This window comes from Pseudorca crassidens, chromosome 9 (genome assembly GCF_039906515.1).
Source record: "Pseudorca crassidens isolate mPseCra1 chromosome 9, mPseCra1.hap1, whole genome shotgun sequence".
NCBI classification, from domain to species: domain Eukaryota; kingdom Metazoa; phylum Chordata; class Mammalia; order Artiodactyla; family Delphinidae; genus Pseudorca; species Pseudorca crassidens.
The window spans coordinates 83,487,393-83,508,283 of record NC_090304.1 but is presented as its reverse complement, the minus strand read 5'-3'; positions in this window follow the sequence as shown (position 1 = coordinate 83,508,283).

Genomic DNA, 20,891 nt, shown 5'->3' with positions numbered 1-20,891 from the left:
GTGTATTAATTTTCAGATATTGAAAAATCTTTGCATCCCTGGGATAAATCCCACTGGATCATGGTGTATGATTCTTTTAATGTATTGTTGGGTTTGATTTGCTAGTATTTTGTTGAGGATTTTTGTATCAATTGGCCTGGAATTTTCTATTTTGTGTTTTATCTTTGTCTAGTTTTGGTATCGAGGTGATGGGGGCCTCATGGAATGAGTTCACATGTGTTCCTTCATGTGTACTTTTTTTGGGAATATTGTCAGAAGGATAGGTTTTAACTCTTCTCTAAATGTTTGGTAGAATTCACCTGTGAAGCCTCTGGTCCTGGACTTTTGTTTGTTGGGAGTTTCTAAATTACTGATTCAATTTCAGTACTTGCAATTGGTCTGTTCATATTTTCTATTTCTTCCTGTTTCAGCCTTAAGAGATTGTACCTTTCTAAGAATTTGTCCATTTCTTCTTGGTTGTCCTTTTTACTGGTGTATAGTTGCTCATAGTAGTCTTACGATCCCTTGTATTTCCATGGTGTCGGTTGTCCCTTCTCCTTTTTCATTTCTGATTTTATTCATCTGGACCCTCTCCCTTTTTTTCTTGATGTGTCTGCCCTATGGTTTATCAATTTTGTTTATCTTTTCAAAGAGCCAGGTTTTAGTTTCATTGATCTTTTCTATTGTTGTCTTAGTCTCTATTTCATTTATTATATCTCTGATCTTTATGATTTCTTTTCTTCTACTAACTATGGGTTTTGTTTGTTTTTTCTCTAGTTGCTTTAGGTGTAAGTTTAGGTTGTTTATTTGAGATTTTTCTAGTTTCCTAAGGTAAACTTGTATCTCTATAAATTTCCCTCTCAGAACTGCTTTTGCTGCATCCCATAGGTTTTGGATTGTCTTATTTTTGTTTTCATTTGTCTTTAGGCATGTTTTGAGTTCTTCTTTGATTTCTACAGTGATCCGTTGGTTGTTTAGTAGCGTATTGTTTAGCCTCCACGTGTTTGTATTTTTTGCAGTTTTTTCTTGTAGTTGGTTTCTAGCCTCATAGCATTGTTGTTGGAAAGGATGCTTGATATGACTTCAATTTTTTTAAATTTACCAAGGCTTGCTCTGTGGCCCCACACATGATGTATCCAGGGGAATGTTCTATGTGCACTTGAAAAGGATGTGTGTTCTGCTGCTTTGAGATAGAATGTTCTATAAATATCAATTAAGTCCATCTAGTCTAAAGTGTCATTTAAGGCCTGTGTTTCCTTATTGATTTTCTGTCTGGATGACCTGTCCATTGATGTAAGTGGAGTGTTAAGATACCCCACTATTATTGTGTTACAGTCAATTTCTCCTTTTGTCTGTTAACATTTGCCTTATATATGAGGGTGCTCCTATGTTGCACACATGTATATTTACAACTGTTATATCTTCTTCTTGGATTGATCCTTTGCTCATTATGTAGTGTTCTTCTTTGTGTCTTGTAACAGTCTGTATTTTAAAGTCTATTTTGTTTCATATAATTATTGCTAATCTGGCCTTCTTTTGATGTCCATTTGCATGGAATAACTTTTTCCAACCCCTCACTTTCATTCTGTATGTGTCTCTAGATCTGAAGTCAGTCTCTTGTAGGCAACATATATACAGGTCTTGTTTTTGTATCCAGTCAACCTGTCTATGTCTTTTGGTTGAAGCATTTTGTCCATTTACATTTAATTATTGATATGTGTGTTTTTATTGCCATTTTGTTAATTATTTTGGATTTGTTTTTGTAGGTCTTTTGTTCCCCTTTCTACTTTTGTTCTCTTTTCTTGTGATTTGGTGACTATCTTTAGTGTTATGTCTGGATTCCTTTTCCTTTTTTCTGTGTATATCTACCATAGTTATTTGGCTTGCAATTGCCATGAGGTTTCAGTATGAGTCTCTCTCTCTCTATATATATATATATGTACACATATATGCACACACATACATGATTGTGTTAAGTTGCTGATCTCCTAATTTCAAATGCATTTTAAATATACACCCTTTGTACTCTCTTCCACTCACAAATACTGTTTTTGATATCATACTTACATCTAATTATTTTGTGTATCCCTTAACTACTTATTGTGGATACAGATGAGTTTGCTACTTTTTTCTTTTAAGCTCCCTACTAGTTTGTGTGTGGATGATTCCCTACTTTTACTCTATGTTTGCCTTTACTGGTGAGCTTTTTCATTTCATAATTTTCTTCTTTCTAGTTGTGCCCTTTTCTTTTTCACCTTGAAAATTTCCTTTAATATTTTTTATAAAGGTGGTTTAGTGGTGCTGAAATCGTTTAGCTTTTGCTTGTCTGTAAAGCTTTTGATTTCTCCATCAAATCTGAAGGAGAGCCTTGCTGGGTAGAGTATTCTTTGTTGTAGGTCTTCCCTTTCATCTCTTTAAATATACTATGCCATTCTCTTCTGGCCTGCAGAGTTTCTGCTGAAAAGTCAGCTGATAGCCTTATGGAGTTCCCTTGTATGTTATTTGTTGCTTTTCCCTTGTTGCGTTTAATAGTCTCTCTTTATCTTTAATTTTCATCATTTTGGTTATAAGGTGCCTTGGGATGTCCCTCTTTGAATTAACCTTGTATGGAATTCTCTACACTTCCCGGACTTGGGTGACTATTTCATTTCCCATATTAGGGAGGTTTTCAGCTATTATCTCTTTAAATATTTTCCCAGGCCCTTTCTCTCTCTCTTCTCTTTCTGGGACCCCTATAATGCAAATATTAGTGTGCTTGATGTTGTCCCAGAGGTCTCTTAAACTGTCCTCATTTCTTTCATTTGTTTTTCTTTTTTCTGCTCTGCAGTAGTGATTTCCACTACTCTGTCTTCCAGTTCCATGATCTGTTCTTCTGCATCTTTTAGTCTATTACTGATTCCTTCTAGTGTATTTTTCATTCCAGTTATTGTATTCTTCAACTCTCTTTGGTTGCTCCTTATATTTTCTAGCTCATTGTTAAAAACCTCTAACTTCTCGCTCTGTGCATCCTTCCTCCCGATTTTTTTGATTATGTTTGTGATCATTATGCTTTCTTGGGTAGACAGTTCACTTAGTTATTCTTCTGGGGTTTTATCTTGCTCTTTCATCTGGAACATAGTCCTTGCCACCTCATATTGTCTAAGTTGCTGCTTGTATTTTTATGTATGTGGTAGCTTAGTTACATTTCTCAACCTTGGAGCAGTGGCCCTCTGTTGGAGTCATCCTATATGTCACAACAGTGCACTCCCCTCTCATCATCCAAGCTATATGCTCAAGAGGTTCCCTCTAAGAGGGCTTCATGGGTCTTTCTATTGTTGCAGGCTGACATTGTGGGTGGTCTAGTAGGCTTTGTTGAGCCCCTGACTTTTGCTTATGCTTTGGGCTGCCTGGTCACATGTTGGCTGGTTGCAGAATCCGTGGTGTCCTCAGGGATAGTGTTGGCTCACTGCTGGGTGGAGTCAGGGTCTCAAAGGCTCTGGAGCTGTTGCCGACCCACTGCCAGGTAAAGCCAGATTTGGGGGTTATTTTAAGACCGCTGGCCGACAGAACTAGTTCCTGGAATTTGGATGCAGAGTCCTGGGATCGCAGACCTTGTTTCAGATCATTGTTGGAGGGGGTGCCAATTCCTGACACAGTTAAGTATGGGGTGCAGGGTGTCCTGGAGGTGGCATTGGTCTGCTAGTGGGCAAGACCAGGGCCCAGCTGGTCCCAGGGTAGAGACTGCCCTGTATTGTGGAATTGTGATTTTCTTGCTTCTGGTTGCCTCCTGGTAGGTGAGGCTGGTCTAGAGGCTTGTTCAGTCTTCCTGGTGGGAAGGGCCAGTGCCTGTCCAGTGGTGGGTGGTGCTGGGTCTTATACCTCTGGTGGGCTGGCTGGACCTTGTCTAGTGGTGTGTCCAGAGGCAGTTGTGGGCTCTTTAGTTGTTAGTCAACCAGTCTACTTATGGGTGGGGTTGTGTCCCCACCCAGTTAGTTGTTTGGCCTGAGGGTTCCCAGCACTGGCATCTCCAAGCTGTTGGGTGGTGCTAGCTTTGGCAAATATGAATGAAAATGGCAGCTGCTTACAGCAGCAGTGTTCATGGCACTGAATGTTCCACAATATGTCTGACACCAGTGTCTGTGTCCCCAGGATAAGCCACACTCCCCCCTCCCTGCCTCTGCAGGAAACTCTCCAAGACCAGCTGGTACGTCTGGCCTAGGCTCCTATCAAATTATGTATTTTGCCCTGGGTTCCAGTGTGTGTGAGATTTTGTTTGCATCCTTCAAGAGTGAAGTCTCTATTTCCCCCAGTTCTGTGGGGCTCCTGCAATTATTCCCCACTTGCCTTCACATCCAAATGCTCTGGAGGCCTGTCTTCCCAGTTCCAGCTGCCCAAGCTGCAGAGTCTGATGTGGGGCTCAGAATTCTCAGTCCTATGGGAGAACCACAGCAATATAATTATTCTCCACTTGTTGGTTACCCTACTGGAGGGTATGGGTTTTGATTATATTCTGAATCTGCCCTTCTTCCCCATCTCACTGAGGTTTCTTTTTATGTCTTTTGCTGTAGAAGATCTTTTCTGGTAGGTAACAATTTTTTCCATCAGTGGTTGTTATGTGGTTAATTGTGATTTTGGTGTGCTTGTGAGAGGCTGTGAGCTCAGGGTCTTTCTACTCTGCCATCTTGGCCACTCTCCATATAATTATATATATATATATATATATATATATATATATATATATATATATATATTTTAACACAAAAAGCCCCTCAAAACCGCAGGGAATTTCCTTACTAACTTTTGTGGCCCTTAATTGCCATTAATCTCCTACTTATTTCACTGAAAAACAGGCAAAAATATTCTCCTTTACCTATTAATATTTGATTTAAATGTAACATTTCATAAATTAAAGCTGTTTTTGTACAGGTTTAATGTAAAAGGCTTATTCTTAATAACAAAAAGATTGCTTTACTATTGTTCTACTCTCGTAGTTTCCTGCTAGATATTTTTCTATATTTAAGCATGTTTTTAAGTTTGATTAACATGTAGCAGGAGATTGGTTCAAGATGGCAGAGTAGAAGGACGTGCTCTCACTTCCTCTTGTGAGAGCACTGGAATCACAACTAACTGCTGAACAGTCATCGACAGGAAGACACTGGAACTCACCAAAAAAGATACCCCACAGCCAAAGACAAAGGAGAAGCCACAATGAGATGGTAGGAGGGGTTCAATCACAATAAAATCAAATCCCATAACAGCTAGGTGGATGATTCACAAACTGGAGAACAATCACACGACATAAGTCCACCCACTGGAGTGAAGGTTCTGAGCCCAATGCCAGGCTTCCCAACCTCGGAGTCTGGCAACAAGAGGAGGAATTCCCAGAGAATCAGACTTTGAAGGCTAGCGAGATTTGATTGCAGGAGTTTGACAGGACTGGGGGAAACAGAGACTCCACTCTTGGAGGGAATACACAAAGTAGTGTGCACATCAGGACCCAGGTGGAAGGAGCAGTAACCCCATAGGAGACTGAATCAGACCTACTTGCTTGAGTGGGAGGGTTTCCTGCAGAGGCAGGGGTGGCTGTGGCTCACTGTGGGGACAAGGACACTGGCAGCAGAAGTTCTGGGAAGTACTCCTTGGCATAAGCCATCCCAGAGTCCACCATTAGCCCCACCAGAGAGCCTGTAGCCTCCAGTGCTGGGTTGCCTCAGGCCAAACAACCAACAGGGAGGGAACTCAGCCCCACCCATTAGCAGACAAAGGGATTAAAGTTTTACTGAGCTCTGCCCACCAGAGCAACACCCAGCTCTACCCACCACCAGTCTCCCCCACCAGGAAGCTTGCACAAGAACTTAGATAGCCTCATCCACCAGAGGACAGATGGCAGAAGCAAGAAGTACTACAATCCTGCAGCCTGTGGAATGAAAACCACATTCACAGAAAGATAGACAAAATGAAAAGGCAGAGGACTATGTACCAGATGAAGGAACAAGATAAAACCTCAGAGAAACAACTAAATGAAGTGGAGATAGGTAACCTTCCAGAAAAAGAATACAGAATAATGATAATGAAGATGATCCAGGACCTCAGAAAAAGAATGGAGGCAAAGATTGAGAAGATGCAAGAAATGCTTAACAAAAGACCTAGAGGAATTAAAGAACAAACCCCCAGAAGAATTAATTAAAGAACAAACAAACAGAGATGAACAATACAATAACTGAAATAAAACGTACACTAGAAGGAATCAATAGCAGAATAACTGAGGCAGAAGAATCGATAAGTGACCTGGAAGAAAGAATGGTGGAATTCACTGCTGCAGAACAGAATAATGACAAAAGAATGAAAAGAAATGAAGACAGCCTAAGAAACCTCTGGGACAACATTAAAAGCACCAAAATTCACATTATAGGGGTTCCAGAAGGAGGAGAGAGAGAAAGGACCCGAGAAAATATTTGAAGAGATTATAGTTGAAAACTTCCTTAACATGGGAAAGGAAATAGACACCCAATTCCAGGAAGTGCAGAGAGCACCAGGGCAGGGTAAACCCAAGGAGAAACACGCCAAGACATGCAATCAAATAGTAATCAAGTTGACAAGGATTAAAGACAAAGAAAAATTATTAAAAGCAACAAAGGATAAACGACAAATACATACAAGTGAATCCCCATAAAGTTAACAGCTGATCTTTCAGCAGAAACTCTACAAGCCAGACGGAGTGGCAGGATATATTTAAAGTGATGAAAGGGAAAGAACCCACAACCAAGATTACTCTACTCGGCAAGGATCGCATTCCGGTTTGATGGAGAAATCAAAAGATTTACAGGCAAGCACAAGCCAAGAGAATTCAGCACCACCAAACCAGCTCTACAACAAATTCTAAAGGAATGCCTCTAAGTGGGAAACACAAGAGAAGAAAAGGACCTACAAGCACAAACCCAAAACAATTAAGAAAATGGTAATCGGAACAAACATATCAATAATTACCTTAAATGTGAATGGATTAAATGCTCCAACCAAAAGACACAGGCTTGTTGAATGGATACAAAAACAAGACCCATATATATGCTGTCTACAAGAGACCCATTTCAGATCTAGGGACACATACAGACTGAAAGTCAGGGGATGGAAAAAGATATTCCATGCAAATGGAAATCACAGGACAGCAGGAGTAGCAAACTCATATCAGATAAAATAGATTTTAAAATAAAAAATGTTGCAAGAGACAAGGAAAGACACTACATAGTGATCAAGGGATCGATCCAAGAAGAAGATGTAACAATTATAAATATATATGCACCCAACATAGGAGCACAGCAATACATAAGGCAAAGGCTAACAGCTATAAAAGAGGAAATAATAGTGGGGGATTTTAACACCTCACTTACACATCCAGACAGAAAATTAAAAAGGAAACACAAGCATTAAATGACACAATAGACCAGATAGATTTAATTGATATTTATAGGACATTCCACCCGAAAACAGCAGATTACACTTTCTTCTCAAGTGCACACAGAACAGTCTGCAGGATAGATAACATCTTTGGTCACCAAACTAAGCCCTGAGAAATTTAAGAAAATTGAAATAATATCAAGCATCTTTTCAGAACACAATGCTATGAGATTAGAAATAAATTACAGGGAAAAAAACCTAAAAATAAAACACATGGAGGCTAAACAATACATTATTAAATAACCGAGAGATCAACGAAGAACTCAAAGAGGAAATCAAAAAATACCTAAAGACAAATGAGAACAGAACTGCGACAATCCAAAACCTATGGGATGCAGCAAAAGCAGTTCTAAGAGGGATGTTTATAGCAATACCTCAAGAAACATGAAATATCTCAAGTAAACAGTCTAACCTTACACCTAAAGAAACTAGAGAAAGAATAACAAACAAAACCGAAAGTTAGTAGAGGGAAAGAAATCATAAAGATCAGAGAAGAAATAAATGAAATAGAAACAAAGAAAATAATAGCAAAAATCAATAAAACTAAAAACTGGTTCTTTGAGAAGATAAAAAGATTGATAAATATTTAGCTAGACTCATCAAGAAAAAGAGGGAGAGAACTCAAATTAATAAAATTAGAAATGAAAAATGAGAAGTTACAACAGACATTGAAGAAATACAAAGCATCATAAGAAACTATTACAAGCAACTCTATGCCAATAAAATGGATAACCTGGAAGAAATGAACAAATTCTTAGAAAAGTATAACCTTTCAAGACTGAACCAGGAAAAAATAGAAAATATGGACAGACAAATCACAAGTAATGAAATGAAACTGATTAAAAATATTCCAACAAAAAAATCTCCAGGACCAAATGGCTTCACAGGTGAATTCTATTAAACATTTAGAGAAAAGCTAACAGCCATTCTTCTCAAACTCTTCCAGAAAATTTCAAAGGAAGGAACACTCCCAAACTCATTCTATGAAGCCCCTGTCACTCTGACACCAAAACCAGACAACGGTACTACAAAACAAGAAAATTACAGACCAATATCACTGATGAATATACACGCAAAAATCCTCAACAACATACTAGCAAACAGAATCCAACAACACATTAAAAGGATCATATACCATGATCGAGTGAGATTAATCCCAAGGATGCAAGCATTCTTCAATATATGTAAATCAATCAATGTGATATACCATATTAACAAATTGGAGAATAAAAAACCATATGATAATCTCAATTGATGCAGAAAAAGCTTTTGACAAAATTCAACACCCATTTATGATAAAAACTCTCTAGAAAGTGGGCAGAGAGGGAAACTACCTCAACATAATAAAGGCCATATACGACAAACCCATAGCAAACATCATTCTCAATGGTGAAAAACTGAAAGCATTTCCTCTACAATCAGGACCAAGACAAGGATGTCCACTCTCACCACTATTATTCAACATAGTATGGAGGCTCTAGACATGGCAATCAGAGAAGTAAAAGAAATAAAAGTAATCCAGAGTGGAAAAGAATTAAAACTGTCACTGTTTGCAGATGACATGATACTATACATAGATAATCCTAAAGATGCCATCAGAAAACTACTAGAGCTAATCAATGAATTTGGTAAAGCAGCAGGATACAAAATTAATGCACAGAAATCTCTTGCATTCCTATACACTTACAACAAAAGATCAGAAAGAGAAATTAATGGAACAGTCCCATTCACCACTGAAACAAAAGAAAAAACATGCCGAGGAATAAACCTACCTAAGGAGGTAAAAGACCTGTACTCAGAAAACTATAAGACACTGATGAAAGAAATCAAAGATTACACAAACAGATGGAGAGATATACCATGTCCTTGGTTTGGAAGAATCAATATTATGAAAATGACTGTATTACCCAAAGCAATCTACAGATTCAGTGCAATCCCTATCATATTACCATTGGCATGTTTTACAGAACTAGAACAAAAAATCTTAAAATTTGTATGGAGACTCAAAAGACCCTGAGTAGCCAAAACAATCTTGAGGGAAAGGAATGGAGCTGGAGGGATCAGATTCCCTGACTTTAGACTATACTACGAAGTTACTTAATCAAGAGAATATGGTACTGGTGCAGAAAACAGAAATATAAATCAATGGAACAGGATAGAAAGCCCAGAGATAAACCTACACACCTATGGTCAACTAATCTATGACAAAGGAGGCAAGGGTATACAGTGGAGAAAAGACAGTCTTTCAACAAGTGGTGCTGGGAAAACTGGACAGCTACATGTAAAATAATGAAATTAGAACACTCCCTAACGCCATACACAATAAATAAGCTCCAAATGGATTAGAGACCTAAATGTAAGACCAGACACTATAAAACTTTTAGAGAAAAACATAGGAAGAACACTTGACATAAATCACAGCAAGATTTTTTTTGACCCACTTTCCAGAGTAATGGAAATAAAAGCAAAAATAAACAAATGGGACATAATGAAACTTAAAAGCTTTTGCACGGCAAAGGAAACTATAAACAAGACTAAAAGACAACCCTCAGAATGGGAGAAAATATTTGCAAACCAGTCAATGGACAAAGGATTAATCTCCAAAATATATAAACAGCTCATGCACCTCAATATTTAAAAAAACAAACAACCCAATCAAAAAATGGGTGGAAGACCTAAACAGACATTTCTCCAAAGAAGACATACAGATGGCCAAGAAGCACATGAAAAGCTGCTGAAAATCACTAATTATTAGAGAAATGCAAATCAAAACTACAATTAGGTATCACCTCACACCAGTTAGAATCGGCATCATCAGAAAATCTTCAAAAAACAAATGATGGAGTGGATGTGGTGAACAAAGGAACCCTCTTGCACTGTTGGGAATGTAAATTGATACAGCCACTATGGAGAACAGTATGGAGGTTCCTTAAAAGAACTAAAAGTAGAGTTACCATACAACCCAGCAATCCCACTACTGGGCATACACCCAGAGCAAACCATAATTCAAAAAAAACATGCACCCCAATATTCATTGCAGCACTATTTTACAATAGCCAGGTCATGGAAACAACCTAAATGCCCATCGACAGATGAATAGATAAAGAAGATGTGGTACATATATACAATGGAATATTACTCAGCCATAAAAAGGAATGAAATTGGGTCATTTGTAGAGATGTGGATGGACATAGAGATTGTCATACAGAGTGAAGTAAGTCAGAAAGAAAAACAAATACCGTATATTAATGCATATATGTGGAATCTAGAAAAATGGTAGTGGTAAACCGGTTTTCAAGGTAGAAATAGAGACACAGATGTAGAGAACAAACATATGGACACCAAGCAGGGAAGGTGGGGTGGGTGGAGAGGTCGTGGGATGAATTGGGAGACTGGGATTGACATATATACACTAATATGTATAAAATAGACAACTAATAAGAACCTGCTGTGTAAAAAATAAAATAAAATTCAAAAATAAGAAATAAAATCTCTATGTTAAAGAAATATTTATTTGAATTTCAACAACAACCAAAAAAAAAAAAAGTAGCAAAGTGTGTCTCATGTTGTCCATGTCCTAGTGCTAGAAAACATCCTCAATACTTCTTGTGCATTAATAGTACTGGCCTTTCCTTCTTCTTGAGGGGTGAAAGGGGCTTTATTTTAATAGAATTTGGAAATGATGTCAGAATCCAAGATTACATTACTATAGCAACAGAGAGTAATGGAAAGACTAAATGTCAAACAGATTCACTGTTGCCATAGTGACAATCAGTTGCCTTACCAAGTATGTTTACTGCTATGTTCTGGTTCCATTTTTAAAATATGCTTATCTATATGAATGCTCCAAAAGGGGAGAAAAAGTCAAAATGATGAAAGACAGAGAGAAGCTCTTCAAGAGATGAAAGCAATTTGTTTCACTATGCATTATTTAATAAGAAGCCAGAGTCCACAAAAAGCCTACAGGGGAAATAGAAATAACCATTTCTGTTCAAATAAGTATCTTTTCTATTTGCAGTCAGAGAAATTGAAGCATGGAGTCTAAGGCATGTCTGTATTGTCATTTCATGCTATTTCAAATGATTTTTTTCTGAGCTCATGAAAATAGGGAATTCTGCCACCTTGAAATGGAGGAGTTTTTAAGCAGTAGCACCTGAGGACAGCACATGCATGCCAGACAGCTGAACCTGAGGCAAAATCATTAAAGCAAGCAACAATTTATTTTAGCCCCTTTGACTATCTTTTCCTTTTCCTTTCAGCAGCCTCCTCCCCTTGCTGACAAAACATTCTCATTATAGGAACTCATCAAGGCCCTCCCCATCCCACAGCTTCCTAGTGACCCCAATTTGTACCTTTCTCTACCTCTTCCCATAATTATTTCCACTAGACTAAAGCTAGGGAGGGCAGTGCTCACTCTTACCATTGAAAATGCAGTTCCTTTTTTAAAATCAGGTTGTTTTTTGTTTGTTTGTTTGTTTTTGCGGTACGCGGGCCTCTCACTGCTGTGGCCTCTCCCGTTGCGCAGCACAGGCTCTAGACGCGCAGGCTCAGTGGCCATGGCTTACGGGCCCAGACGCTCCGCAGCATGCGGGATCCTCCCGGACTGGGGCATGAACCCACGTCCCCTGCATCGGCAGGCGGACTCTCAACCACTGCGCCACCAGGGAAGCCCGGGTTGTTTGTATTTTTGATGTTGAGTTGTATGAGCTGTTTATACATGCTGGATTTTAACCCCAAATTGGTCATATAATTTGCAAATATTTTCTCTCATTCAGTAGGTTGTCTTTTCATTTTGTCAATGATTTCCTTTGCTGTGCAAACGCTTTTAAGTTTAATTAGGTCCCATTTGTTTATTTTTGCTTTTATTTCCTTTGTTTTAGGAAACAGATCTGAATAGACATTTTTCCAAAGAGGAAATACAGATGGCCAGAGACACATGAAAAGATGCTCAACATCACTAATTATTAGAGAAATGCAAATCAAAACTACTTTGAGATATCACTCCACACATGTCAGAATGGCTATCATCATGAAGAACACAAATAACAAATACTGGCAAGGATGTAGAGAAAAGGGAACCCTTGTACACTGTTGGTAGGAATGTAAATTGGTACAGCCACTGTGGGAAACACTATGCAGGTTTCTCCAAAAACTAAAAATAGAACTCCCATATGACCCAGCAATTCCACTCCTGCGTATATACCCCCTCAAAAAAGCCAAAAACACTAATTCAAAAAGATACATGTACCCCAATGTTCATAGCATCTTTATTTACAATTGCCAAGATATGGAAGCAACCTAAGTGTCCATCAACAGTTAAATGTATATGTATACAATATTCAGCCATAAAAAAAAGAATGAAATTTTGCCATTTGCAGCAACGTGGATGGACTTGGAGGGCATTATGCTAAGTGAAGTAAGTCAGACAGAGAAAGACAAATACTCTATGTTAGCACTTATATGTGGAATCTGAAAAAATAACAAATTATTGAATATAACAACAAAAAAGAAGAAGACTCACAGATATAGAGAACAAACTAGTGGTTACTAGTGGAGAGAAGGAAGAGGGAAGTGACAAGATAGGGGTAAGGGAATAAGAGGTACAAACTATCAGGTATAAAATAAGCTACAAGGGTATATTGTACAACACAGGGAATATAGCCAATATTTTATAAAACTGTAAATGGAGTATAACCTTTAAAAATGGTTAAAAACAAACAAACAAAAAGTAACCAGTAAAATAAATAAATAGATATTTGTTTTAGAAAATGCAATTCCTAGTATAATGCCTGACTCATAGTAGGGCACAATAAATATGAATTGAATGAATGAGCTTCCATCAAATGATATCCTTTTTTTAGTTTTCTAAGATCCACTAGGTGACTGAAACACCAAATCCAAAGTTACATGTAAATAGACAGTAATGGCCCAATAGGTCACTTTCTCAAAGTCTACTTTAGAAATGACTGGTATTTAAAGGTTAATTTTGGAGGTGGTTGTTGGGAAATCAAGATGCATTTATTCTACAGAAGCAATGTGTGAAATGGTAGTTAAGTTTCTGCACTGACCAGCAAAAATACATGTAATGCCAAATGTGCCTGAGCTATAAAAATAATAGTCCCACTTCCATAATTTCTAACCCATTTGTAAAATTGTTTCAATTGTTCAAAATTAACTTTCATTGTCATTTCAGGAGCTTGTCTCCACCAGCAAATAATGGTAGTTCTGGCAACAGAAAACATTCTTAGGTATCAGTAATGTGCTGACTAACTATACTTCTGTAGTAGGCAGGGTAATTTCCCATGAAAGATGTCCACATCCTAACTCCCAGAACATATAAATATGTCACATGGCAGAATGGATTTTCCACATGTGATTAAGGATCTTGAGATGGGGAAATTATTCTATATTATCTTGGTGGGCCCAATTTAATCACAAAGTGTACTGATAAGTAAAAGGGAGGATGAGAGTATCATAGTGATGCAGTGTGAGAAGACTTAACAAGACATTGCTGGCTTTGAAGAGGGAGTAAGGAATCATGAACCAAGGAATGTGGGCAGCCTCTAGAAGATGGAAAAGGCAAGGAAATGAATTTAACCCAGTGACTCCTATTTGGAATTCTGACATCCAGAACTATAAGAGAATAAATTTATGTTGTTTTAAGCCACCAAGTTTGTGTTCTTATTAAAGCAGCAACAGGAAATTAGTGCAACTTCCACATCTACATAAAGGAAATGAGCTCTCAGAGAGCAGTGGTTTTGAAATGCTTTTGATTTGGCCCACTTAAATTCCATTTAAAAACTTTTCCTTCACCCACTACAGCTATCCTTACTTTCCAGTGAGCAAAAGAACTCTAATCATACTGAAAATGTACAAAGTAACAATAAAAATGAGAAATAGCCATCATTAAAAGACAAAAAATCAGCAAAAGTAAAAATTTTATGAATATATTAACAGCAGTCAAAATCCACAACCAGATTAAACCAACACAGATAATTCAATAACAATTTTCCTTCCAGAAAACTTTGGGGATTCCAATGATCTGCATGTGCCCATACCCAAAGAGGAAGTTTGCAATGTTGTCAAGAACTATGTGAAGTCAGACTCTCACTGAACTCATTATGTGGTAGTTTTAGTTTATGAGCATCAAATTTTATTAACCCTTAATAACATACTAGGTAGCCTACTTGGAATTAGCCCTTATCCATATGAAAATTAGTCCTTATCCATATGAATAGGGCTTTTGAAATGGACCCTTAAGAACGAAAAATCAGCCCTTGATTTGGAACATTCTAAGACAAACAGTAGGAGATCAAACTTTGACAATTCTTCCTGCAACTTTTGTATAACGTATTAGAGAGGAAATACTTATTGTGTGCATAAGATAAGGAACTGTGAAGAGGGATTGAAAGAAGGTGAAAGAAAATAATTTCAAATTTTGAGAGATGATCCCATTCATTATGTAAGTCATTATAAATTGATTCTTTTTCTTGGAACACTTTGGTTTAAACTTTTATTTTTCATTCATCTATTCATGTTTCATAATGTATATCTAGAATATAAGGGATATGATGTTATCACAACTTAATCTAGGTTTAACAATTAACACTTGTTACAGTTTAATCCAGGTATTAGAGTTACCCTACCAGACAAAAATAATTTGGTTGCTATATTTTCAAAAATCTCCATAGAAAACTGATAGCAGATGTTCCAGATATTAAGATGGGAGCCACTGAATCACAAGAGTGAAAGGGTCTCTACAGGTGACCAGCTTCAAATAATTTAATAAATGTTTGAATCTCATCTACCCAGCACCACTAAGAACTTTCTACCAAAACAATCCCAATTCCTTTAAGTAATTTTCAAAACAGGATTTCAAGCCTCGTCACACCTTGGTCCTTTAGAATACTTCTAGTATTCTTTTTTTAAATGTGATATGCAATATTCTAGATATAAAATGGGATCTCCCCATAGCAGATCAAACCATAATTTTCCTTATTAATGAAGGCTAATATTACATTGACCTGCTGTTTATTTTGGTTGCCATATTTATTCATTCAACAAAAATGTATTGGGAATCTACTATGTGAACAAAACAATAAAAAAATCCCTGCTCTCATTGAGTTTACACTATATGACGTTGTAAATGTATAAGTCCTAAATTCATTTTGAATTTATTTTAAATCTATCCATCCAGGTTCCTGCCAGCTTCACACCACTTTTAAGCCACTGCTTGTCCATGAGATGTTTGCTTCTGCTCTGTTCAGAAAATTTTCTTCAAGTTTTCATAGCTTACCATGTGTAAGAGTTGCCATTCTTTCACAATAAACAGATCTTTAAATGAAAATATTTTTATTCACTTTTTACACTTATCATTTAACTTAAAATTATTTACTATTTCCTTTCCTTCTTGAAAATTATAATCTCAAGTGAGAAAAAGCAGAATAGTGAAGTATCTTAGAAAACTAAGCAACAACAAAAAAACAAAAGATACAACCTCAGCACTTTGAGAATGATGAAAAGAAAAAGAAATTATGCATAAATACAGGAAGCTAAGCATTACTTTGTAGTTAATTGCCAAAATGAACAGCAGAACACTACTGAGGGCAATTATTAAGAAGCACATCACCCAGTATTCTCTATGTTGGCTATTGGATTACACTTGTTTTCATTCATGCATGTGGACTTTAAACATTATTTTTAATTATGCCATAAAGAAAGCTGAACATGCTTTTTGTTTCATGCAGAAAACAAAATGATTTTGAAGCATCACTGACTAAAGTAATAACTTATTTCAAGGCACTTTTCGAAAACATGAGTCACTACTTTTGCTGGAAAGCAAGACTCCCTAAGGTCATTTGATTCAACATACACTAATCCACCAGGAGTTTCTCACAGCTAACAAAGGAAGGGAACATTCTAACATGACTGGCTGTATTTCTCCTTCACCAGCAAAACTAATAAGTCTTTTTGATTTTCTTTCTTCAGTGTTTTTTTCAAAACTGTTTCATTCTATCTCCTCTGTGTTGTGGTTCTCAACATCTTTTGCCTACAGAAAATATGGTCTCCTTAATAATCCCCCTGCACCAATCCATCTTGTTCACTGCTATCAAGATTCTTATCTTGAAGCATACATCCCATCTTGCTACTCTCTTCCTCAAAAAATCTCTACCCTCCTGGGCTTCCCTGGTGGCGCAGTGGTTGGGAGTCAGCCTGCCGATGCAGGCGACGCGGGTTTGTGCCCTGGTCCGGGAAGATCCCATGTGCCGCGGAGCGGCTAGGCCCGTGAGCCATGGCCGCTGAGCCTGCGCGTCCGGAGCCTGTGCTCCGCAACGGGAGAGGCCACAGCAGTGAGAGGCCCGCGTACCGCAAAAAAATCTCTACCCCTCATCCTGCTCCCTATTGTTCTTTTTTATACCAACATCTCATTTATAACTTCTGAGTTTTTACAAGGTAATTTTTATTTTGTTTTCTTATCACTAACAAGCTCTTTACCCTGCCTCTCTCTCTTATCTGGGATTTTATACATGTGGGGATTTTTGTCTCTTTGTATTGTTTACCTAGGGGAGAAAAAGGGGGTGAGGGAAGGTGAGGAGTCTATGTGTTTTTAGGCTGTGCTACATTCTAATGAATATGTGGATTCCTGTCTTTTTAGTAGGAAGGTAGGTAATAGTATTAATAAAACAAAATTCATATTTTATGGCAAGACAAGAAAAATTTAAACATAAAATTTTCTCTCAGCCCATTTGGGCCTCGTCCCTCCTCTTTAGTGAGCACTGTACATGCGCATTATTCATTAACCAGACCTTAGAAGACACAGGAATGCCTGCTCTACTGAAAAGAGCAATTTTTCTCCTGGCACCAGCAAGGTAGCTCCTTAGGAGATAACATTCCTTTCTCAATCCTGTAAAGGGTCACAATGACCCCACTACTCGCCTTGTATGTGTAGATCTGGACTATGTAAACTGTCAGTATGTTACTTTGATGTATAATCCTTTTCTCAAAATATATGTAACTGTTGCTTTGAACTCTAGTGGATAGAACAGTCCTAAGAGCTTTCTGAAAGACTGTCTGCTGAATTATAATCCTCAGGTTGACTACAATAAAATTCTTTATTTCTTTTTTAGGTTGACTATTATTTAAGTTTTCATCGACAGTATCTTGGACAAGCATTGAAAGTTGGTGAGAAGATTAGACAGGACAGTAAAGTATGCCTGACAAGAAAAAAGTCTTCAGTGACAATACAGAGGAGGGGTTTAAGTGAGAAATGGGGAAAGAACAGCAGGCAGAGTTGGAGCTCTGGTGGCTGGTAGGTGTCAGTATCACAGCAACACAAGGATTTACAGTAGAGGCTGTAAGAGGTTAAAAGTAGTCTTGAGCCATTTCTCTAAGAATAATTAAATCAGCTTGGTGCAAAATACTGTACAATCCATGGTGGTATTAGAAATTTACTAGATGGATATATTTAAAAGTCATTATAATGCAAGTTTAAAACCATATACATTTATTGAATCTGTTTTGTTGTTTTCCTATGGAGCAGTTTGATGTGGTGGAGACATCACTGGATAGAGATTAAGAGAATCTGAGTTTATGGAAGATTATATGTTCCAGAGATGACCACAACAATATCTCCCACCCTCCACATTCTTCTACAATGTGACTTTACCACTACCCATTAAGAGAGGGAGTCTATTTGTCCTCCTCCTTGAATCTGGGCAGGTCCTGTGACTACCTTGACCAAAACCAAAACAAACAAAAATCTCCAACCACAACAATAAGAAAACCAGCAGAAGCAGTGTTATCATGCCAGTTCTAGCCAAAACCCTTAACTGGCATGGCAGCTTCCACTTCTGCCTCTTGCAAGGCAGCCACTATATAAGAAGTGTGACCACCCTGATACTACTAAGTGTGTGAGAAGTCTATACCTAGAGAGGTCCTGGAGGATAAAATGTGATGTGGAGATGGAAAGACACCATGAAGCACTGAGGTGGCAGACATGTATATGAAGAAACCATTTTGGAAGTTGAACCCTCACCTGCTGGCCCAGCTGATGCTTCACAGATCAGAAACAAACCACAAGCCAAACACTTCTGAAATTCCTCATCCACAAAATGGGAGGGGAGTGGCAGATGCAATGGTGGTTCTAAACCGGTAAATTTGGGGATGTTTTGTTACATAGCAATAGATAAACAAAATAGGGTCTTATTCCATTTGTCTTTTAGTAATCCAGTGAATGAAGAGGTCCACCTCTAGAAGATGGGAATACCAATCCTTGTCTATCTACCTCATATACTTGCCTGATGTTAAAAGAAGATAAATAGGTGAAAGTGTTGAGGAGGCAAGATATTATTATTGTTCCATGAACAATGTCTATGTGTCTATATTACTAGTTTGTGTTTGCCCATGTATATATGTTTTCATTACCTCATGATTGTTCTTTCCAATTATAAGCTGAGATATTTGAGATTTGGTCACTGAATTCCCTTTGTGGTAGCTTTCAATTTAGGTGGAATATCTTTTATTAAACATAGAAATTATCCTATGTTATTTTAATAACAATCTTTTAAGCAATATTAACATTTTTCATTCCAAATATACATTTTTGTTCTATATGATTAGAAAGCATACTACATTTTTAAGTTATCAAAATAATTTTCTAATTGTTTGACCGAGTCACAAAGCCTTAAAGGAATTCTATGGTTCATTGTTTCTTGACTAAGGTAATTTGAAAGAGGAAATAAAAATCAATTGTGCTTCTCTGAATAATAGAAAAGCAAATGAGAAATCAAAGTAGCAATAAAATTGTATTGACTGTTTTTCTTTCTATAGAGCAAGCATATTTCTAATTTATAGTCAGCTGAGTGACTCATTCTGTAGAGTTGGTCAATAGTGTATTTCAATCATTCTCAAACTTTGAGACACTTTAGTTAATGACAGAAGGGCTCACTTTTCAATAATTCAGATGGATAATAACCTTATAATGTTGAACAAAGATTAAATTTTTTCTAGTAATAAAGTAGAAACATTGATCAAATAAAGTTTCACAACTATGCTACTTCCAACTATGGTGTCTTGGAATTAAGTGTTCTAGTCAATTTAATAATCTGATTAATAAAAACTTTTATAGAGAGGCAGTGTGTTTTCAAAAAAATAGTTCTAGGTCCTATCCTGAGCTGCTCATCTTACTAGTTGTGTGTCTTCAGACAAAGTATACAACTGTCTACACCTCAGTTTACTCACCTTTTAACTCATAAAATGAAGATTATGATATCTATATGATTAGAGTGTGATGAATAAGAAATGTATATAGAGTACCTATTATTATTCTTTATGTCTAGAAGTTTTCATTGGAATCTGCTGTTTGATATCTATCTTGGAGGGAGGACTGGGCATTTTGCTGCCTATATCACTAATATCAGCCTTGTCACTTCTATAACTACTGCTATCACCCTTTACTCCCACTACTTGTTATTGCTCATGATGGGTCAGAGGCAGACCCTCTCTTTACCAGAGGGTCCTGAAAAGGATAACCTCATATTTTAACTTTTCTTATAGTCCTTTTTTTCTATATAAGTTTCCCTTGAGCTTGGTTAGTGGAAACTTGAATCCTCCCCACAGTCAGTCACAGTGCCAGAAGAGCTCCCAGAGGTTAGGGCAGCCGTTGTTGTTTCCCTCTACTCCACCCCACAAACACACAACATATTTCTTTGAGACTTTTAATTTTAGTGTCTATTTGACAGTCCCACAGTCTATAGGTGCAAGGAAAAGGACTCCCCATGACTTACCCCTCTTCATTCTGAAATTTCCAGTAGATACAATCTTTCTCCTAAAGCCTTAGGGACATCACATTTAAAGGTTTCTGACTGCCTGTAGATGGTTTTCTGTATGGCAATTCCTCTTTTAGCACTTGCTACTCCAACTAGAGAATCATCTACTATATCAAGTTATAGAACTGGGCTTGCCTTGAGAGTATTATATGGCTGTGCTTAAGGCCTTATACAGCCTAAGGGACTGAATAAGAAGTTTCTTCTTTGATTTGCCTTTCTAACATGGTTTAAAAGGAACGAGAATAAAAAGGGAAAGAAAGAAAACAGTGCACTGAGTTTATTCCATTTATGAAAAATATTTCAGCAAGCAGGCCACACAAATTTTCATTAAAAAATTAGATCAATATAGTAATCAAACAAAAATCCACTAAGCTTTGAAACAGCAGAGCTACACATCTATGTTGTCTTTGCATTTAGTTGTTAAGGGATAAAATATTCAGAGGAAAGATGAAGTGAGTCCTTGGTTTTAAATAGATTTAACCTTGCAAATACCATTTGTATATGCAGTCTCTACTACTAGAAAGACATGATGGTCAAAAGTGCAAGTTACTTTACCAAAATATCAGAACAAAACATTAAATAGTGTTTTTGAGAATCCTGAAATATTATCATTAAATGTTTAATAAGCACCCACAGGATGGACTGTATTCT